This window comes from Lactuca saligna, chromosome 6 (genome assembly GCF_052625555.1).
Source record: "Lactuca saligna cultivar CGN05327 chromosome 6, ASM5262555v1, whole genome shotgun sequence".
NCBI lineage: Eukaryota > Viridiplantae > Streptophyta > Magnoliopsida > Asterales > Asteraceae > Lactuca > Lactuca saligna.
This window is the reverse complement of record NC_136422.1, coordinates 181,305,124-181,323,308: the sequence shown is the minus strand read 5'-3', so window position 1 is coordinate 181,323,308 and position 18,185 is coordinate 181,305,124.

The window sequence follows — 18,185 nt, the reverse complement described above, 5'->3', positions numbered from 1 at the left end:
AAAATATAGTTTGAGGGATCATTTTTCAAACCAAAGTGAAAGGGTTGTTTGTGAACAAAAGCATAAAGGTGAAGGATTAAGTAAGAATACTAATAATATGTAATAAAATGCGAGGATTATAAAAAATTCAAACCAAAGTTAAAAGGTTGTTTATAAACAAAAACATAAAAGTGAAAGGTCAATGTTGTAAATATTGTAGGACCAAAAGTGACCAAAAATATGTCATTTACTGTTAAAAATTTTCAAAACTTTATATATATATATATATATATATATATATATATATATATATATATATATATATATATATATATATATATATATATATATATATATATATATATATATATATATATATATATATATATATATATATATATATATATATATATATATATATATATATATATATATATATATATATATACTGATTGGGCCATACATAAGAGCCAAATACATACATGATAAAAGATAATAATTATAAACCTTCATTAACAGAATTGGTTTGTGTCTAGAGCATAGGGCCACCTAAAAAACTTTTTGGATGTTGGTAAATTTAAAACAACAAACATGTTTTGTAGTATCAACAACGCATAAATTATGCATAGCATTTTGAAAAGTTAGATATCTTTCCAATATATTATTATTTACATTTTGGAACAAATTCTACTTTCACTTTGTATTTTTAAATACGGACTGTGTTACCAGTTTATTTCTACAAAGAAAAAAGAAGTAAACTTTTTGAATGGCTCCATTAAAAAAATGTTCCCAATTATTTTATGTTTATAAAAAACTTAAAGAATAAAAGAACTAGGGGTGCCAATCTCAACTACAACCACATCAATCCAACTCGATAAATAGGATATTGAGTTGAGATTTTGAATTCATTTAATTAAATGGATCAACTCGTCTAACATATTTAATTAAATTCGTTGGGTTAGGATTAAAATTCGTAATTCATTTACAACTTGCCAACTTGTTTAAAAAATTTTAAATATTTTTTAATTTATATTTATTTAGTATTATTATTTAGTTGATCATTATATTTTGATTATTTTTTATTTATCAAAAACCATATGTTAGTAACCATTACTAGAATTCAAGTTGGTAAAAGTGATAGTCAAGTTGAATAGAATTTATAAATTAATATTTATAATGTTTTATGGTTGTAAACACTTATTTGTGTTTGTGTTATAGGCATATAAAATCATTGTTGTATATGGACAATTATTGTGGCCTTTAAATTATATGTAACTTTATTTGATGGATTATATGATTCTTAAGGGTTTTTTGTGAAATTTTAAACGGGTCAACATGGGTTAACTTGTTTACTAAATAGGTTGGGTTGGAAAAACGTAGCCGTATCAAACTAATTTCAACCCATTTATTAAAAAGGTTGAGTTGGGTTGAGAATTTTCAACCCGTATAGTTAGTTTAGTTAAATAAGTTAGATTTGATAGAGATTTTCAATACATTTAATTAAACAGACCAATCTATTATTACCCGATCCAACCCATGACCACCCGTATAAAAGACCAGCGCATGACAATTCCCACCTATAAAAGACCAACAATGACACATGAACATTCACACTTGTGCTTTTAAAAAAAAATGTTCTAAATTTTTGTGTTGTATCTTCTTTCTAGGCGCCTTTCACTTTCTTTCTCCAGAGCCCATTATGGTGAAGAGTCAACAATCAGTAGTTTAGTAGCAATTTGTCTTTCTCATAATAAGCATATGCTTCATTATTTTAATCAAGATGTTTCATACATATATCAAAGATAGCAAAACCACAAAAATGATCTTGTTTCTCGTCTAGATGACTCCTTGGCTTTATGACCAAATGACACCAAAAACAGAAAACTACCTATGAAGCAATCAAATAACTGGGAATTGATTAGCTTATTATATTCACAACTTTCTTTAAAATAATTTGATCGATCCATAAATGGGATTTCATGAACCGGGAATTGATTAGAATTAGAATTTGATAGAAAATAATTTATACAACCTAATAAATATAAAACAGAAGTATGGGTATTAGACAGTGATGTTAGTTTATATCTCTTTGGTATATCATGTTCATAAATATTATAGGGTCTTTATTGTGAATACAGTATTACCAGCATGTATTATTTAAAGGAATGGAATACATAGAAACCATAACGAGTATTTTCACAATTCAACATAGTATCAAGTTGTGGATTTCGTTTCCTCTTCCCTCTAACGTGATCTCTGAAGTTCCAACCACTGCATCTGCATCGGGTCATCATCGTCGGCCGGTGACAACATTTTTTTTCCGATTGGTTTCTCCGGCTGTTTGTTATTGCTTAATTTTCATATTTATAGGTGATTAAAGTACAATGCCTTAATAGCAATATGCTTGCAACTATTTCTTTAATATATCATCATACTTTCATTTCTTACTATCACATCATGATGAGGTGGCTATCGTCCAGCTGGTCCGTAGCAACAAAGAGAAATGGAAGATGTAACACCCATAAAAATAAAGCAATTTTAAATTTTTTTCAAACATCCAAACCCATTAGTTATTACAAAATGTTTTCAAAATATTTTCATATCAGAGTATCCCACAAACCATAAGTCCAAATCACGAGGATGTGTACAGTCACGCCTTCGCCTTGCCGAGTCATCTGAAGCACCAGAAACAATAAACTAAAACCGTAAGCACAAAGCTTAGTGAGTTCCCCCAAAATACACATGCACACAATAATATACATATAATCACAAACAACATACTGTAGATCCAATCAACCATCGGTTGGAATAACCCAGACCCTCAATCATCGGGTTGGAATGCCAACATACTATGGGTCCAGTCATCCATCGGGATGGAATACCCCAGGCCTGTTAACTGAAGCACGAAGCATCCCAGTCTCACCATATATTATGACAAATATGTCGGGTCCAATCAACCATCGGGTTAGAATACCCTAGGCCCAATCAACCTCCGGGTCCAGTCATCCATCCGAATGGAATACCCTAGGTTGGAATGCCAGTATATATGTATATAGCAGGTCTAGTCATCCTCGGGATGGAATACCCTCAGCCCACAACCATCGGGTTGGAATGCTCACATACTACGAGTCCAATCATCCTCAGGATGGAATACTCATGGCCCATAACCATCGGGTTGGAATGCCTAGGTCTATTGGCTCTCGTGCAAAGCAGATAAGCCTCAACCACTAATCAAACATGTGCACATATATCATATAATCACATAACAATCTATAGACAAACAAACCTATCTAACAGATCATAAATGCATAATAACATCCTATCTACCAAGATGTCGATCTAACATATCATAGTAGCATACTAAATATCAAAAATCCAAGGAATGCATAATTGTGTATACTCAGAGGTGAGATGGCCACCCGGACGGGTGATCCTACTCTAAAACCACAACCAAATGAGGAACGGGTAAGAGAGCTTAGATCAAGAGTCCTCAGTCTATCCTACATAACTATATAGAGTCCCTAGGGCATCCCTCTACTAGCAGATAATCAATACTAGTGGGTCGATATTGGTGCCTTCGACCCACGGTATAGTGAGGCGAAACTCACCTCACACTGCTGAAGTCCCATAGATAAAACTCCAACTGCTGGTTGACGGATTCTCGGGCTATCAACATCAAAACAACACCCAATTAATAATTGGGTTCCAAGCCCAAGGTCCAACTCACAATCCAAAGGCCCAATAGTCAACCAATGGACCAAAGCCCAACATATGACCCTATTTTCCATATTGGGCCCAAACCTCTACATGGTCTTCCCCTAAGGCCCAACCATTTAGTCCAGTCCAAAATTTGGCATTCAAATGGTTCAATATCTCATAATCATCAAGGCCAAAATTATGGCACATCTATAGCCCAATTTTCCAAATTGGGCCCAACCCCCCATATAGGCCTTACCCTAATGCCCATCCAATTAATTTAGTCCATACGATTGTTCTTGAATGACCCATTTTGGGACCAATCATCAAAGCCCAATAGAAAGGCCCAACTGAAATTAGGGTTTTCACATGAAATGACGATTAGCGTTAAGTGTTCCTACTTAACCAATTAAGAACTTAATCCATTAAGTCCAATATTGCCTTAGGTTAACTTGCAAATGATTATTAGTTAATATTTTAAGTTTATTAAATAATTCCAGTGTGCGTCCCGATCAATCCCCAAAATTAGGGTTTCATGACATTAGGGTTTTCCAAACCCTAAATAGGGTTTCCTATCCAATACTAGCGCATTAGTCACATGGTTGGGCTTTTAGGTCAATTAGGGAATTATTGGGCCTATTAGGGTTTCATTGGGCCCACTAGGGTTTCATTAGACCCATTCTATCCAAGCATCCCAAACAAGGCACACCGCCACCCAACACGACGGCTAGTGGCGACAGGAGGTGGCAGACACCACCTCACGGTGGTGGTTATAAGTTTCTATTATTATTCTTATCGATCACAATTTACAACACAATCCAAATAACACACACTAATATAAACACACACACACACACACTAATAAACATACACACATGGCTACCCTTATGGTGGCCGGTGGTGGTATATGGTAGCTATGCGGTGGTGATTTTTTTGGCCAAATCAACACCTTCAATGCACTCATACACACCAGAACACACAACCATCTTTTGCTCGAAAAAACGCACACAATCACCCACCGTACAGTGGCGCACAGCAACGACAGGATAAGGACCACCATGGCGGGCCGCAATAGTGGTTCTTGTGATGTTTCCGGCCAGTAGAGAGCATCCACATTATGGTTAGCAACCCGAAACACACGTAGACTTGCAAAACACGGCTAAACATACGCACAACAACCACCGGTGGGTGGCGGTTGTTGACCGGGGTAGAAGAAGGATTACGCAAGCGGCAACGACTGTCGAGCTGGGACGTGGCACTGATGAAACACGCCAAAACAGAAAGAGAAAGGGTGGTTCTTCTATTCGATGGCAGCCCTAACATCCCCAGGACGGTCTTCGTCTATGGCCGTGGGAGCGGCGACGGATGGGTTTCGGTGGTCACAGTAGTGACAGAAATGGTGGCTGCTTTTGGCGGCATTGGCGCGTTAACCAGATGGCGAAAGGTGGTGGTGGAATAGTCGTCAGAAATGGAGCAGCAACGATGAACGTCTTCGCCGACAGCCAGGTTAGCGGTGGTGGTTTCGGTGGTCGGAACCGATAGCAGCAACTGGAAAGGAGTGGGGGTATAAGGTGGTGATGCCGGCTGATTGTTGAGGTAGGGTTAGGGTTAGGAGGTATGGGTGACGGGTTATATACTCCCGTCATATTTTGAACCTTACCATATTGACACTTTCAGTCCCTCTTTCTCCTTCTTCTTTCAAATTAAATCCCAAAATTTACCTTTTGGCCCCTGCCCCTATAAATCCTTTCAGAATAAGTCCAAAAGTTACCAATTACCCCCTGACTTCTAAAATCCTTTGCAAAATAAATCCCGAAATTACACTTAAACCCCTAGAGATTCGAATATTGTCATTTGGCTTCCCGAAACCAACACTCCGCAAATTATTCTTTGATTTTGGACTATAATAATATAAAATAATAATAATAATAATTACTTCTCGGGGTTCCAAGATTATTATTTAATTATTCTATTTTAAACGGGATGTTAGAGTAGAGCCCAAGTAATTGGTTAATAAGTTTTCTTAATGTTGAGTCTTTTTTTTTCCTTATTTATTTGTTTTGTCTTGTGTCAAAAGTCTTAGAGCTCTAGTAGGTTTACGTTTAAGAGTCTTTATATACCTTCACTTTTATTTGTAATGTTGATGTCCTGTTTTGATTAAATAAAGAGTCTGAAGACTTTCGTCTTCAAAATTTGAGCTTCTCGCGTTCAATACACGTAAAGTATCACGAGTTTACAAAGTGTTTGACAATACACTTGACAAATTGTCTATTTCTGTAGTTCAATCTACATCAGGTGGTATCAGATCCCAACGAATCCATGGCACCGGGCGACGGACAACAAGACTCTAAACGGATCGAGCTTGTGGAGCAAACCCTCCGAGAGGTCCAGTTAACACTTAAACAAATTACAGCCACACTTATGACCCTTACGACTCGAATTCTTGCCCCCCAGGAACAACCAGCAACACAGGTCAATAATCAACCTCCTAATTGTTGCCGATCGACTCCAACTGCAGGAACAAGGACCGAACGGGGAAGACTCCGACCTTGAGCAGGATACAGGTGATGAGGGAGACGGAGGCGGCAGACATGGTCGACAACATGATAACCATGATTTTGATTATCGACAATGAGCCAAGGACGTTCCATCCTTCAATGGCTCAATGAACATCGAGACATTCCTCAATTGGATGTCTGAATTAGAAAACTTTTTCTCATTCTATGAAATCCCCAATGACAAAATACTTACTCTTGTGGCGTATAAGTTAAAGGGGGAGCACAAGCATGGTAGAAGCACTTACAGTCGAATCGTGAGAGGCAAGGGAAACTTCCAATCTCGACTTGGGAGTGCATGGAAAAAGAGTTGAGGAAAATACACTTACCTCCGAATCACGACCAGGTGCTTTTTACCCTTCTTCAAAATTGTGTATAGGGAGATCGAACTGTGGAGGCTTACACGGTAGAATTCCACTGCCTTTCTTCTCGGAATGATCTAGCAGAGACAGAGTCCCAACAAGTATCGAGGTATACGAATGGATTGAGATCCGATATCTTGGATCGTATCTCACTTGTGCCAGTATGCACCGTAGACGAAGCCTACAATTTAGCTACAAGAGCTAAAGCCCACATCACTAAAAACTCTCGTTCTTGGGCTAATAATCGAACCAGAGCTCTCACCAACACCAGCCCAACACTTCAAGCCTCCCAATCCACCGAAAACAGTCTAGCCCATGCCAAAGAGCCCGCCCTAGACAAAGTGAAAACTGTCGCAACCTCGTCTACTGTAAAACCATCCAACCCTTACGCACGACCCTTAGTCGGTAAGTGTTTTAAATATGGGATCACATGCCATCATTCCAGTGATTGCAGGGCATCTACAGCTAAAGTCAATCTCGCAACTAAGGAAGTGGACGAAATCAACAGCTCCATTGGTAGTGAAAAGAAAGAGACGGTGGCAGAATTGTGTTACGCTGAAGAAGAAACATCATGGGGCGAGCATACCTCCAAGACATGCATTTTACGCCGCATACTATCAGCTCCTAAACTCCTTGAGACACCTACACAACACCACAACCTGTTTCGTACTCGATGTTTAGTTTATCTAAGGGTTTTAATGTGATCATCGATAGCGGTAGTACGGAGAACATTGTATCTTGCACTATAGTCGATTAGCTTAAACTACCAATAGTAAAACATCCTCGTCCTTATAAAATCAGCTGGATTAAATCCATAGGTGAGATTCGAGTCACCGAGCAATGTAAAGTACCATTTTTAATCGGTAGCTACAAAGATGAGGTACTTTTTGAAATAATTGGCATGGATGCATGTCTCTTGTTGTTAGGAAGACCATGGGAATTCGATGTCAATGTCGTACACAAGGGGAAAGACAATACATATGCATTTAATATTAATGGTGTTTGTTTAACCCTGGTTCCATTACTCGAGTCACACAAACACACTCCTATCACACGAGCACCCACGCACAACAATATGATCATAATGAATAGGCGTGATTTTGAGGAGGAGATAAAAGGCAAGTATGTCATCCTTGCGATAATAGATGTCGGGTTAGTTCAGGACGGAGTAACGAGTAACATCCCTAAGAAATTAGTACCTATGATAACGGAATTTAAATCGCTCATCCCTCAAGAGCTCCCTCCCGAGTTACCCCCATGCGTGATATACAACATCATATCGATTTTATACCCATAGCAAAACTACCAAACCTAGCGCATTATATAATGATCCCTAAAGAAAATTCTATTCTACAAGGACAAGTGGAAGATTTATTACAAAAGGGACTAATTCGCGAAAGCATGAGCCCTTGCATTGTTCTAGCTCTGTTAGTTCCGAAGAAAGATGGGAGTTGGTGCATGTATGTTGATAGTAATGATGAGTTTTGAGCAAAACATCATTCCTATGGTGTACATGCAAACCCTAATAGCTTTTGGATCTAGTTTGTCTAATGAACATGCAATTGAATATCCAAAGCAATAAACCCTAGATCTAGCATACAATTAATCATATTAACATAAGATTGGGGTTTAGATCATACCTTGATTGTTATGTAGCAATAACAATCTCAAATCCTCCTTTGTAATGGCTTTAAAAAGCTTAGAGTCACAAGTGTCACTCCTTTAATGGCTCACAAACACCAAGAGCAAGAGGTGAAGAATGATAAGAGAGGAGGCACCCAAAAACGTGTAGAAACCCTAAGGAATTAGTTGGCCACGTTTTTGGTGCCCTAGGGATCCTTAAATAGTGAGGCTATTAGGGTTATGTAACAAGGAAACCCTAATTTGACTGCTTAGTCCCTAAGCAACCCATAGACTCCCTCCTTAGAGGCCTTGGATGATTTCTAATGGGTTTCCCCATAGAATTCGTCCACTCCATCCTTTATGGAGTCCATTAGCCCAATATTCAACTATCACACAATTGACAACTTCTAGTCTCCTTTATTTAATTAATATCTTTTAGCCACAAAATTAATTCTTATTAATTCTTGACTAATATAAATTAAACAATATGATTTCTCCTTTAATATATTATTCTCATAATATATTAATAAATCATAATTAATCCTCTCTCTCCATAATTCATTCTATCAAGTTGCTTTGGTGAAGGCAACCCAAAAGGACCATGCACAATCAGGTCAAGTACATACCAAAATAGTTATGGACTTAGACACTAATCCAACAGTCTCCCACTTGGATAAGTCTAATAACTATTCTACGTATGACTTCAGATCCTGATCTACAATCGTAGCTTTCAAAAGGCGCTGTCAACTCTGATCTTATCAGAAGCGTGTCCTTTAGATAAGGGATCATATATTCCTCTATTCTAGATATCACATAGATGTGAGACATGGATTGAAATCATTCTCTCTATACTATTTTCCTGATTTCCGATTTATGACGACTGACAACAGACTACAATTGAACACATCAAATTAGTCCCGGCTTGGCCAAGCGCTTATGTGTCATCACTAAATCATCGAGGGTCCCACAGATATCGCTTTCATCCCACTTTGGATAAAAGGAACGGATAAACTTTGATTCAATGCTTGCTTGCACTCACTTACCGAATCACACACAACAATATGTTTTATGATAGCAAGTTACTGGTGCGTTTACATATTATCAATGTGTAACCGACTCACAAGATACAACTCACACATCTCGGTTTCAAGAATATAAGATATTATCGTCTTACTAATCACTCATGATAAAATCCATGAAGTGATCCAAGTGAGTGTGGGTTTATTCCAATGCTCAAATCATATTCATAAGCACTCATGAACGTTGCAGCAAACATTTGCTTATGTCTAATACACTTTAGACAATCCACACACCAATTCATGACAGTCTTCATTCATATCTACTTCCAACTTATGAACGACTGTGGACCGTTTGAATAATTTGATTATTCTGGAATAATTTAATTATTCAGGAAGTCAAAACATGGAAAGTGAAACACAAGAGTAATACTGATCCTATATGGCCCCAAACCTTTGAGTATAAATAAAACACCTTTTATTTAATCACCATATTGATTACTCATTTTTTGTTGTTTCGGGTAATCAACTTTTTACTTGAATTACAACAATAATTGTCCCATGCTCTTAGCATGCACACAATGTTTACTTATGGTCCTTACTTTGTGAAATAGATCAAATGAACACATTTCATACTCATTTCACAACTCCCAATCCTTATCATAAGCATAAGAACATCAAATTCTTGCCACTTATAGAACATGCTAGATTGTAACATTTTATGCAATGATCCTTTCATATAGTCATAGCTCAAAATCATCAAGATTTAGCCAATCTCTAATAAAAACAATTCTATAGATATGATGTCTCTCACTCAAAGTACATTCCTTTGAACATCCTTCTTGCATAAAAGTTTTTAATCTAGACATAGATTCTCAATATCCAACTCCCAATATGGAAACATTTCCATATTTGTCAATTCATTCTTAGTAGAATCTTATTTATTCATAATAATGTCATCCAATACCATACTTCCAACTACTCACAAGCGACCAATCCTCAGCGAGCTTTGGATCGTCCTTTGATAGTTGTTTAATTATTTTAGTCAAAACCGATTCTAGTCCTTTTTCCCTCTAAATGCACTAGACATTTGGAAAATTTTAGAATGGTCAAATATTATAGTATTTTCAATCGATCCTATACTGGAAGCGTATAGGACACGATGCATAATGTCTTACATAAACATATGATACTTTATCAATCATCTGCCATAATATTTTATGTGCCACGTTCTCATAATTCGATCTATGAAGAGGGATTCCATAATCATAATCGAAATTGAGAACACATTATGTATCATTGACTAAATTTATTAAAATTCCACAATCTAAGCCTTTAGATTTGAAATGAAGCATTATATTTTCTCCCTTAATTATAGAAAAACAACTTTTCAACCCTTACGACTTTGCAAAGTATAACTCTTATTTTCTATAATTAATATTGATATCTTGTAATACTTGCCATAATAATCATATAAGCATAACACTATGCTCCCACTATCATGATGATTATTATCATACAAGCATAACACTTATGCTCCCACTAGCTTTGACATGTATTCAGAAAACAGTTGATAAGCCTTTATCAAGCTTCTTAAACTCATACACCTTTCAATACATAGCTTATATGTGTGTCTGAACAATAATAAGTCCTCAAAGATTCAGACCAATTGCCAAACCTCACAATTCGAACTATGAAAAGGGATGTCGTAATCATAATCGAATTTGAGAACGCAATTTTCACAACCACTATCTTTTTAAAATCTCTCTTAGTGAAAGAATTTATTCACGAACGGAGAGAAGTCTTATGACACTTACATTTTAAGGTGCATGTTTTCTTATCCATGTGAATTTATCAAAACAAAATTCAACTCTTATAGATTGAACTTACTTAATTTTAATTTCTTGCCTCATGACAGCACGGGTGCCCACCATGTCTTCCAAGTTGTCAATAAGATTACCCCTTCCTATCAACGTACTTTCCATCGATTAGGGTGTCTTGACTCTATGCAATCCACATGACAAGTCATAGAACTCACATTGCATAGTCAACTTAAATCGTAATGGCATAGAAACAAAATTATGTCAACACGATAGGTTACAAACCTCAAGTCGTGCGCTAGTGTTTACTCTTGATTAAATCTTGAATCCTTTCAAGATCTTCAGACTCCCACTAACTTCTTGACATATTAGATTCTCTTATCAAGAACATTTCTTGATAAACAAATATTCAAGAGTTAGTGTGTGTGTCTAAATCAAGACAAAACATTACACACATTTGGTCTTAGTTGGTCTTTGGCTTCTTCAAGACATCACAATATACCAAATTCAAATGTGTAGGAGTAGGAAAACAATTTTTTACTTCACATTTGATGAATGTGTGTCACTCAATTCACAATCTTGGAGTACGATTCTAAGACTTGATTTTTGAACGAAGTATGACTCATCCTTTTGATCTGACCATTTCAACAATTTCCGATTCTTCTTCTTAGTCATACTAGTGCACTAAGATGTCCTTAGAGAATCAATTGTGATATAGTTCTTAATCATTAATATGATCATAAAATCTTATACAAAAGTACTCTCCCTTCTTCTTAGATTGGAGAAACTTTTATATTTCTGCCTAATTGATTCTTCTTGTTCGTTCTGCTATTCATTAAAACCTTTTCAATGATTCAGAATTCTACTTAATCTTGTAAGCATAACCACATTTACTAGAATTTTAGTAAATTATGACGAATAGTTTTTATTGTTATTTGTGGTGGACTTGACTAGTGCACAACATTGTGTTCTATTCCTTTAGTCCTTTACTTGACTCACATACTTGTGTGATCAAGGAATTAGTCTTAATTTCCTAAGTACCAAAATTTCCATTCATCACATGATTCAAATCATATGACTCCAAGTTTCTATCCAATTGAAACTTTGGTGATGGGAATCTTTCCTTACTTAGAAATTTTGACACTACTATAAATAACATAACTAAGAATCACATCCATTTATAGAAATACACAAACATCAAATTTTTCACAATGATTTCATTGCAAGGATATACATAAATAAGATAAATCAAAATTTATTTTATTCATAAAAGCAGTGGAAAACATGTCCTTACAATGCAAAATCAACTGAAAAACTATGTAATCAAATATTCCTAATAACTCTATCATAACTTCCTAAGCTCAAAATCTGATCTTCGAATCCATGCGATCGTGATCCATTTCTTCGTGATCAGACTCATCTTGCTCTTCCATCAAGCTTCCTCTCTTTTCATTGATCCTGCAAAACATTCAAATGTAATCTTATCACATTATGTATTACGAATCAATGAATAGGAACTTAATGGAGTTAGATAGTGGATTTTTCCTGAAGTAGAGCCAAACGTCTTGACTCTCCCATCTCTTAGATCTCTCAAGTAGACTGGGCAGCTTTGTCTCCAATGCCCCTTTCTCTTGACAATAAAAGCAAATTGACTCTTTTGGAACAACACACGGAACTACTTCAGACTTTTCATTTCTCTTATGATCAAACTTTTTCGACCATGGCATGCCTTTCGTTGCTATTGCCTATATCCATAGAGGTCTGGAAGGCAGATCCACCAATCAACTTTGCTTTTCCCTTGCACCAAATCATTGCTGATTCAGCAGCAATAAGCATATAGGTGAGATCGATGAGGGTCACGCCGTGGTTCATCATATAGTATTCTCTTATGAACTCACTATATGAGTCAGGAAGCGACTGAAGAACCCAATCAACAACCAGCTCCTCACAGACAATAGATCCCAACATTCTTAACCTATCAATGTGTGACTTCATCTCTAGGACGTGTTCACACACTGACTTTCCTTCTTCATATTTACTTGCCAAAAGGGCTTGAGTGAGTTTTAACTTTTCAAGCCTTTGAACTTGTGGGTTAGGGAAAAAATAGGAGGAGGTGGAGGAAGTAAAGCATGATCTCGTGTTCCTCGATCGAATCGTGGAATACCATTTTCATGTGGAAAACTTGTTCCATGGGATTTGGGAAGACCATAGTTATCATACTTTGACATCTACAAAACGGGAGAAAATTCAAGTTAGTTAATTGATTTAAGTCCTTAATAAATCACCCAAATGAGATATTAAGTTTAGGACCCAACATAATATTCTACAACTTGGGATATGGATGTCGTAACCCAAATTGCAGAACATTTGAAGGTAAGTGAATGACGATTCACTAATTTTCCATCATGAAAAAACAAAAAAGAGATTATGTTTTAAATGTATTGAAAAACTCCTAGATCCTTTGAGATTCATTAAACTTTTCAATGGCATGTTAAAATCTCGATGTACTCCTCGATTTGCGACTGGGATGCCGAGGATCACAAAACAGGGTGTGAATAACCATGCAAACTTACATGGTGCCCCCAATATTACAGTCACCTATTCGATGTGCCAGTTAACCACACACGCTCCACCGAACTATGATAAACATTGAGTCACCCTTTACTACCTTTGCTTAGAACCATTTAGTGTGCCGATTAACCACACACGCTCCACTAACATCTTTGCAAGGGCACAAAGTGTAATTTCATGGAATTGCATCAATTTACTTTTGCCTTAAGTAACTAAGATTGGGAATTTTGTATAAACTTTTAGTTACTTTATACTTGATTATACTTTTAATGGAAATGGTTTTCCCTATCCTACCCGTTCGGCTAACGACCCTCCACTAGTCAAGAGTGTGGTGGGTAAGAGTGGATACCCATTCAATCACCATTTTATAGGCAATTTCCTTAAACACCCCTTATAGACCAGCTTCGCGAATGAGGCCTACTAACGATAAGACTAGCAATTTAACTTATACATATAATATTAGACTTTTAATGTTATATATAGTATAAGGGTGTATTTTACACTTTTAAAATACTAGGTGGTCTAATTTAATAAATTATACTTTTAATTTAACTAAATGTGAACCAAAACTTTATGGATTTATTAAATCTCTTTTAACTATACACCTTAATTAATTAATAAAACCATAAGGGTGTGATTTGAACTTTTCAAAACAATACTAGGGTTTTAGAATTTAACATTTCTAAATTAAACTTATAATCAACTTTTAAATTCCAAAACTTGAGGGCAAGTTTTAAAACATTTCAAAACATTAGGGTTTAACTTATTTAAATTTCAAAAACAAAACTTTTAAGTTCAAATTTAAACTATAAAACCTAAAGGGATTAATTTAAAACTTTTCCAAACTTTATCAAGAATATTCTAGATCACAAAATTCAAATAAGGCAATTAACTATTAATTGGTAGTTATCTAATTTGACCTAGTCCAATTTCTTGCAAGATAATTCACCAAATAATTCAAATAATTAGATCTAATCATATAAGGAAATTATTATTTAACTAATATGAAGTTATCTTTAATTATGGCAAAGATAATCACCCAATATCATAAAAATCTGATTTATATCAATAAAAAACGTTTTGGTAACTATCCCACAGCCAAAATAGCACAAAATCCTGATTTTCCCTCTTTCTGACCAGCTGACTCGTCGAGTCAGGCATGGACTCGGCGAGTTCATCTATGGACTCGGCGAGTGCAGCCCCCAGAAACCCTAAATTTAGAATTTTAAGCAAGGATAATACATAATAGCATCCAATACATCAAACAAACAGCACTGGCTCTCTGATACCACTGATGGGTTTTAAGCAAAACATCATTCATATGGTGTACATGCAAACCCTAATAGCTTTTGGATCTAGTTTGTCTAATGAACATGCAATTGAATATCTAAAGTTGTAAACCCTAAATCTAGCATACAATTAATCATATTAACATAAGATTGGGGTTTAGATCTTACCTTGATTGTTATGTAGCAATAACAATCTCATATCCTCCTTTGTAATGGCTTTAGAAAGCTTAGAGTCACAAGTGTCACTCCTCTAATGGCTCACAAACACCAAGAGCAAGAGGATGAAGAATGATAAGAGAGAAGGCACCCAAAAATGTGTAGAAACCCTAAGGAATTAGTTGGCCACGTTTTTGGTGCCCTAGGGATCCTTAAATAATGAGGCTATTAAGGTTATATAACAAGGAAACCCTAATTTGACTGCTTAGGCCCTAAGCAATCTATAGACTCCCTCCTTAGAGGCCTTGGACGATTTCTAATGGGTTTCCTCATAGAATTCGTCCACTCCATCCTTTATGGAGTCCATTAGCCCAATATTCAACTATCACACAATTGACAATTCTAGTCCCCTTTATTTAATTAATATCTTTTAGCCACAAAATTAATTCTTATTCATTCTTGACTAATATAAATTAAACAATATGATTTCTCCTTTAATATATTATTCTCATAATATATTAATAAATCATAATTAATCCTCTCTCTCCATAATTCATCCTATCAAGTTGCTTTGGTGAAGGCAACCCAAAAGGACCATGCACAATCGGGTCAAGTACATACCAAAATAGTTATGGACTTAGACACTAATCCAACAAGTAGACCTAATGATAAAATTACTATGGCTTATCGTTTTCCCATTCCGCGTCTCAACGGCATGCTTGATATGCTGGAAGGTTCACAACTATTTTCCAAGCTTGATCTCCGTAGCGGTTATCACCAAATTCGTATGCGTGTGGCCGACAAATGGAAAACGACATTCAAAATGAAGGATGGATTCTACGAATGGTTGGTCATGCCATTTGGTTTGTCTAATGCTCCAAGCACTTTAACGTGTTTAATGAATCAGGTCCTCAAACCTTTTCTCGGTTCTTTTGTGGTAGTTTATTTTGACGATAGACTCATTTATACTAAATCAGAAGCCGATCATTTGCTACATTTACGAGCAGGTCTTTCTACCCTGGCCGAGAACAAGCTATATCTAAATCTTAAGAAAATGTACTTTCCTTACTGATCATTTATTATTTTTGGGTTTCATGATTATGGCTTCTGGGATCCGCGTTGATGATGAGAAAATTCTAGCTATTCAAGATTGGCCAATTCCACGCGCTATTAGTGAGGTTTGTAGCTTTCATGGTCTCGCCACTTTTTATCGACGATTTGTTCGCAACTTTAGCTCCATCATGGAACCAATTACACAATGCATGAAGAAAGGACAGTTCCAGTGGGGCGAGGAGGCCACTCGAAGTTTTGCCATTATCAAGGAAAAGTTAACTACCGCTCCCCTCCTAGCCTTGCCAAATTTCGATAAAGTTTTTACAATCGAATGTGACGCCTCTATTGTTGGCATTGGGGCTGTCTTGTCACAAGAAAACAAGCCTGTTGCGGTTTTTAGTGAAAAGCTTAGCGAGGAAAGACAAAAGTGGTCCATTTATGAATTGGAATTTTACGCAATTTATCGTTCTATTCAGCACTGGGAGCAATATCTTTTTCACAAAGATTTTGTTCTTTTTACCGATCATCAAGCGTTAAAATATTTTAACAGTCAATAGAAAATTAATCGTATGCATGGATGTTGGATTTCGTATCTTCAACGTTTTTCTTTTGTTTTGAAACATAAATCCAGGGAGCAAAGTAAGGTGGCGGATGCTTTAAGTCGACGAGCTGATTTGTTGGTCACCTTGAAATCAAGTATTATTGGGTTTGACCTCTTAAAAGAATTATATGCCGATGATGAAGATTTTAAGGACATTTGGAACAATCCGATACAACCTCCTATGTTGAAAGTTGTTGGCTATCTTTTCTACAATAATCGTCTGTGTATTCCTTGCACTTCTTTACGTGAGGAACTTATTAAGGAGTTGCATGGCGGTGGTTTGGGAGGACATTTTGGACGAGACAAGACGTCCGTTTTACTAGAGGAATGTTACTATTGGCCGCAGTTACGTCGTGATGTTGGTCGATATGTCGCTAAATGTATTGTTTGTCAAACTGCCAAGGGTCAAGCTCAAAATACCGGTTTATACACTCCTCTTCCCATTCCCGGTGGTCCCTGAGAAGACATCTCCATGGATTTTGTGTTAGTATTGCCTAAGACCATTCGGGGTAACAATTTCATCTTTGTGGTGGTGGATTGTTTTTCTAAAACGGCTCATTTTATTTCGCGAGTTGGTACACTTACATGGTGTTCCTTCCACCATCACTTCTGATCATGACACTAAATTTTAAAGTCATTTGTGAAGGACATTATGGCGTCTGTTTCAAACTGCTCTTCAGTTTAGTACCTCATTTCATCCGCAAACAGACGGTCATACAGAAGTTGTTAACAAGACTCTAGGTAATTTGATTAGATGTCTTTGTGGGGATCGGCCAAAGCAATGGGATCAATTCTTAGTGTCTGCTGAGTTCGCTTTTAATAACATGATCAACAAATCCACGGGCAAATCCCCGTTCCAAATCGTTTACCAGCGCCCTCCCAAGCATGTCGTTGATCTTATTGCGCTTCCAAAGCTTCCGGGCCATAGTCTTGTCGCCGAAAATTTCACTCAGAAAATGGAAGCAACACAATTTGAAGTTAAGAATAAACTTGCAACGTCGAATGCTACATATAAGTACGCACATGACAAGAGTAGAAGGGAAAAGCTTTTTCATGAGGGAGATTTAGTAATGGTGCACTTACGCAAGGAACGCTTTCCGGTTGGTACGTACAACAAGTTGAAGATGAAGAAGATTGGACCTTGCAAAGTTTTAAAGCGCATCAATAATAATGCTTATGTTATCGACTTACTTGATGATCTTTCCATCTGCTCCACCTTTAATGTCTCCGATTTATCCGCATTTCATCCTGATGATCCTTTATATCCTACCCTGAACTCAAGGTCGAGTTTCATTCAACTTGGGGAGAATGATGAGGTGGCTATGGTCTAGTTGGTCCGTAACAACAAAGAGAAAGGGTAGAGCTCAAGTAATTGGTTAATAAGTTTTATTAATGTTGAGTCTTTTTTTATTTTCTTTATTTTCTTTCCTTATTTATTTGTTTTGTTTCCTTGTGTCAAAAGTC